The 6,647-nt window shown below is 36.4% G+C and overlaps 1 pseudogene; it reads right to left on the bottom strand.

The window, feature by feature from the left end:
* LOC108203241 (sucrose synthase 6-like) overlaps positions 1 to 5,967 on the bottom strand; it is a 14,321-nt pseudogene extending 8,354 nt beyond the window's left edge.
* Between the last annotated feature and the right edge of the window lie 680 nt (positions 5,968 to 6,647).

The following is a 6,647-nucleotide window of genomic DNA, read 5'->3' as shown; positions in this document are numbered from 1 at the left end:
AGCAATATTAGCGAATCATCAGGGTTTATAGCAAATTCAGTTGAGTTATGCTCGTATTGAAATAATAACTCAAAGATATGAACTACACTTCTCAATTGCGAGCAAAGTTGGAATCAAAAATTGAATATGAATTTTGTAACGAAGCAAAGATTTCAGAATAGAATAACCATTTCAAAAAGTATGATAGGTTAAACATTTGAAAATTCATGGTATTTCTGGTTTCACAAAATAATGAGTCAACCCGAACAATGGATGGACTCGGGCAACGAAGAAAGGTTGTTTTCACAATAATCTGAACAAATATCAAGTCTTCTAGTGTCCATTTCTTCCGATCTTCTCGAAATATTCAAATACATGTCAAAATATCGGGACTCAAACACAGATATAACTATCAAATGAAATCACGTTCGACAAATATTTGCACATCATGGGCACATCATGGGCACATTAAAGGAAGGATTAAGTGAACTTGCCTGATCTCCTCTGAAATACAATTCCTGATTCCGGGTTTGATACTCAGCTTGATTCCCGAGTAAATTGCTTCTAATATACAAAATAAAATAACTTAGTATTTTATTCCAAATCAATAGTTTCACACCTTATCAAGGTCTCTTTTTATTCCAACTCTTATCTCATATTCTTTTCCTTTTAATCATATACTTACTCCTTGAATAATCAACATTCTAACATTCCTTGATTGTTAAAACAATTTATATTATTCTCTATTTGGAAATCTTTGCTCTTTTAAAAAAATTATAATAATAATTAATCATCTTAATTATCCTTATATCCTTATTCTTCCCATAACTTTCTTCAATCCATAAATACCCATTTTAATATTAAATCAATCTGAATCCGAATTTCATTATTATTTATTAAATCACCCAAATTATAAATTTATCTAATATCTCTCAATTAGGCTTCACCATCAAATCCGAAATATTATTTACTTAGATTTTCATGTTTTACACTTTTACTAATTCCATCATTGAGTCCCTCAAATTAATTAAATACTATCCTTCAATATTCTAGCTAATCAAAAACTGACACATCATCATCTCCTCCAACACACCCACCAACACTTTCTCTCACCTCGAAGTCAACTCTAATGGTGAAACTTTGACCGCTAATATCTCCTTCATTTCTAATCCGTTTTCGATGATTCTAAAGCCTATTCCATCTATTTTTTCGTAAGGAATTCAAATATGTAATTTATTTTACAATCCGTCAACAATATTTTACCCAGCAGCTACCAGAACCCATTTATTTATAATCAAATTACGAAATTACCCCTCCTTCATCTTCCTCATCATTCTTCTCTCCAACCTTGCCTCTCCTTTATACCACTGCCGGCCGGAGCTTTACTCCGGCGGCTCCACCGTCGTCACTCTCTCTCTCTCTCTCCAGCCTGTCTCTCTCTCTCTCTCTCTCTCTCTCCGCAGCACCATCGCCACCGCCAGTGCGGTGGCTTGCCGTTCCGTCACCCCCGCCGAACACGCGCACACACACATATCTCCCCTCTCTATTTCATCTCCTCTCCTCGCGAGTCCCTTGGCCACCACCGCCGCTGCGCCTCCGACGGCGTCGTCGGGCAGTCTGGTGCTCCGATGCCGGGGTTGCTTCCTCCGAAGCTCCCTCTCCTTCCCTCAATCAAAACCCCCATCACCATTTATTCAAACCAACAACCACCACAAAATCCCCAATTTCTATTAAGAACCCTAATTTACAAAACTCTTAATTTATAAATTGGGTGAAACTCATCAACTCCAAAGCAACTACTAATTAAAACTACACCATATTTGCTAATTAAATAACTATTCAAAATTTATCATGTGTAAACTGTACCCATTGTGTGGGGATCAAATAATTAAATTCTATCACAAAATACTTTATTATCATTAATGATTTGTCACGAATAAGTAAAGTTTGAGAATATATCTTAATTATTTGAACTCCTTATTAGCTAGTGTTGTTTTCTTCTAAATCTCCTCCTTGGATTCTCCTGGAAATCTTCCAAATTTCTCCTCTCAAGTTTTAGAGTTAATGAATAACTTTCTATTAAATCCAAGTTAATATATCTTGATCAACTAGCTAATTATCACTAAAAATGATTATAACAACTATTACACTCCAATATCCACTCATTGATTAGATTAGTCTTATTGTTACTTGGGCACCAAGCAACGTTGCTTGGTCACCAAGTAATAAATTAATAATTTTAATCTCACTTCTCACTATTTTATCGAATCCAATTTATCGCGGTAAATTTTTACGGAACTAAAATAATTAAATTGACAGATAGCGAATTTTTTCTGATCTAATCTCGCACCTGTTAAATAATAATAATATATAAAGTTGCGATTAAAATCCATCATATTCGCGATTTGCATGACTATTAAGATTCACGCTAACATAATATTCGCGTAAATATTATATCTATATTTATCGGGCACTTATTAACCAATATCTAGTCGCCAGAATAAATTTCGCGCCATTGAAAATTTTCGCACTATTTAAATCTCGACTATTATTGTTCGCTCTTAAATAATTTGAAACAAATATTTAATAACTTCAATCATCGACTCGTGCAAAATTGAATAATTAAGGAATAAATCGCGTAATTACGTGCTTGAAATTTCGAGGTCGTTACATAAAGCCCAAAATGAAAGACTAATCCCTTGGCCCGGAGAACAGTAAGAATTAAGAGGTGTAATATAAAACTGAAACCCTAGCCTCCCTTTCATCTTGTTCAGTTTGTGAGCGCAACTGCGTAGAAAAAAGATGGCGTCGCTCGATTTGCAGGAGTGTCTGGCCTCCAGCGTCCTCAAGCGTGGAAAGGGTAAGGTGTGGCTTGGTCCAAATGAAAACAATGAGATCTCCACGGCCAATTCTCGTATGCCTCTACTTATAATCGGGTTTCGGGTATATCCGAATCCGATCCGAAATCCGTTGGATCGGATTTGGATATCAATTTTCGGGTAATATTCGGGTTCAGATCGGGTTCGGGTACGGTATAAAATTTCAGGTTTGAATTTGGATATAGCCATATCCGACCCGATTGCCATCCCTATTCATCGGTAGGGGAGCGTTCCGCCTTAGAGGGAAGCACCCGCGCGAGCGGTAGTGGACGAAGCGGAAACGAGAATGTCGGCTTGAGTAACGCAAACATTGGTGATAATCCAATGCCTCGAAAACCTAAGGGTTCCTCCGCAAGGTTCGTCCACGGAGGGTAAGTCAGGGCCTAAGATCAGGCCGAAAGGCGTAGTCGATGGACAATACGTGAATATTCCTGTACTACCCCTTGTTGGTCCCGAGGGACGGAGGAGGCTAGGTTAGCCGAAAGATGGTTATCGGTTCAAGGACGTAAGGTGACCCTGCTTTTTCAGGGTAAGAAGGGGTAGAGAAAATGCCTCGAGCCAATGTTCGAGTACCAGGCGCTACGACACTGAAGTAACCCATGCCATACTCCCAGAAAAAGCTCGAACAACCTTCAACAAAAGGGTACCTATACCCAAAACCGACACAGGTAGGTAGGTAGAGAATACCTAGGAGCGCGAGACAACTCTCTCTAAGGATATCAAAACGTGAAATCCATTGCAGAACGATTCAACTTTCTGTCCTAAATGGAACTCGAAGAATGTGAGAATGTTTTCTTTTTAGCACAAGTTCAAGTTATTGATTGCACGTATTCCCATTTTGCATTAGGGATAAGTCGAGTCACCTAGAATGAATGAAGGATATACAAGTTGCATGAAACTTCAAGCTAAATTTAGTGCTTGCAGCACCTCTGAAAGATATCTCATCGTCTCCATAACTCTTCCAGCATCATCTCCCCATCCCTTTTCATAACCCCATTTTTTAAACCTGTGATGATGTGTTATCACCGTTACTTCAGTTCTTTATTCACCAAATGCAAATGTATGAAAAGCAAGAGGTTATCTGTTATCAAAGCTTGTATATGAAGTTTCAAAATACTCATGAAAAAAAATTGAAATTGTGGGATGCTGAAAGGATATCTTCGATATATAATTATTTATATATTTGTTTCGGTATTTGTGACAAACATTAAAATTAAATTCACCTAGTAATCCTCCCAAATAGGACATTAATTTATTTGATTAATTAAAAGTGGAAAGTTATTTTTGGCAAGTAATTTTAATCTCTAAATATTCCTTCGTATCAAAATTCATTTATTTTAAAGGAAATTTTTCTGATTACGCAATAGTGGCGCAGAGGCGTTTCGTGAGATTACGATTACCTCTTTCTTGCTACCGCCACATTAAATTACATGAAGCTCGAAAAAGGACTATCAAGATTTGGTATTCTTTAGAGTACTCATGTTACATTATTTGCAAAATTTATATTTAAAATAATTTATTCCATATTTAAATATTTATTATCTCTCGGAATAAATTAGTTTAAATTTTTCAAAAACTATTAAATCCTTCATTCCTCAAGATTTATTTTATCCAAGGAAGGATTTATTTTCTCCATATTAATATTTGTCTCTAAAATATTAATATCACTTTTATACCAATTCTGGAATATTTTCTCCCGGTCTCTCAAATTCATTATTTTTCGGAGAAAAATATTCACAATACTTAGAAAGCTCTTTCAACGTATCAAAATCATGATTTATCATGAACAATATTTTTCTAAGTATTTTGGTATCAAAACCTTCGTCAAGTATTCTTTTGTATTTTTCAAAAGACAAAGTGTTTCGGTTTTTCATAAAACTGCTTTTATCTTAGAAAATCAGTTTAAATACCTTAAGATTATTCCTGTCCCTCAAAAGTATTTTATCTTTACGGGAATATATTTTAAGTATTTATTCAAGTTTTAAGTTTGGCCATAATCCCTCTCTGATAATTTCGAAAGAATTATCGTATTTTATTTGAAACCCGAAAACCTGATTTATCGTTTTAAATCCAAATAAAATACTTCCACTTGCCAAAATGACTTGAAACTTGAGATTAGCCAATTAAATATTATTTTTAGTGCATGGTTAAATTTTCGTAATTTTCCGAGAACTTTCATTCCGGAGCGTTTTCTGTCTGCCGACCCGATCACTCGCTGAACGTTTGACCAAGTTAGGGTTGACCAAAAATTACCAAAATTTCCAGAATGCCATTTTCTAATATTCTAAGATTTATCATATTTTTTCCGTAATTTATTTCGCACATTCGAAATATCGCGTTTTTAATGTAACGGTTTTTATCGGTATCTCGTAAAGCGTGTCTGTCTTCTAGTGCATTAAATGCCCTGAATTTTTAGTCCAAGATGCTGGTCAAGAACACCTTTTTAGGTGTGGGGGACAAGGGGACAAAGTGGAGTAGTTGCCAAGGTTTGCTAAATTACCATTTGCATTTTTACTTCTACTTTTCTTACATTTACCCCACCCATTCTTGCCTATAAATACACCCCTCCACCCATTCATTTTTCCCAAGCTAATAGCCAAATATATGCTGAGATTTTGAAGAACAAACACTCTCCCAAAGTTTATTCAAGTGCCTACTTCTTCTACTTCATCTTTAAAACCTTCGATTCTTCATATATTCCGATATATACAAGGTTTTAAACCCCGAAGCTTCGTTCCACCCAACCAAGCTCCGCTCATCTTAGCATTTTCATAAACCACTCTTTTCAACCTCCCGAAGGGCTGCTCAAATTCGTTCGTGTGCTTAAAGTCGTATCGAACCTCCGACGAATTTCTCCGGCGAACTTTCGTGCATTAATCGTGTAAGTGGTTTCTTTTAGCTTCAATTATCCGAGTCTTAATCGACCTTTTTCAAAGAGCTTTTTAAACAAATTTCTCTTCATCTTAAGCTCTCTTGATTTCAAAATACTCGAGTTGGCCACTCGTTATTATCGGGAATTTGTGCACTAACTTTATTTGCTCACTAACTCATAATTTGTGCTCCCATTCCCATCACTCCCATACCCTTCTTGTTTTAGTGAGAAACCCATTTTTCATCCCTGTGCTCGGTGGGGATATCATTAAGATAAGATACGTGGTATTACTTGTTTATTTTCCGAACGTGTGTGACGTGAGTGATTTTACTTGTTTCGGTGGTAAACCCTGTTTGGGCCTTTTTGCTATCGCGGGGTGTTATCCGAACAAGCTACTTGGTTCGATTGCGTTCGTGAGAGTGTGTGTGATATATCTTGCTCGACTTCGACTCCGTCTTTTCAAAACTCACTCATCACTCGATCTTATTAAAATCAACAACTTATATTTCTCCGCGCGATATAATTTGTTAAAATTGAACCAACGACTTAACCACCATACTTAAACGTTATAATCGACTAATTTCAACGTGGTTAAATTGGACTAAAACTTGCGGAACCAAAACTTTTATAAAACAAGGATATATTTGCTTGTGGATATTGTGTTCTAACTTTTGCAGTGAGGTGAAGTGAAGTGAGGTGATCTTCGTTCTAAGACCCAAGTCTTTGACGTATTGACGGGGAGTTGATAGTCATCGCACCGTGAAGAAGAGGAAAGACCCAAGACCTAATACCTAAGATCCAAGACCGGCGAAAGGTTTAGAAGTACAAAGACCACTGGAGGTGCAACGACTTTGAGGAAGTAACGAGGATAGTTACGTTCCGAGACAAGTCTTGTTATTTACATTTATAGGGAGGAG

Source organism: Daucus carota, chromosome 2, assembly GCF_001625215.2.
Source record: "Daucus carota subsp. sativus chromosome 2, DH1 v3.0, whole genome shotgun sequence".
Classification (NCBI taxonomy): Eukaryota; Viridiplantae; Streptophyta; class Magnoliopsida; order Apiales; family Apiaceae; genus Daucus; species Daucus carota.
This window is presented reverse-complemented; position numbering and strand designations above follow the sequence as displayed.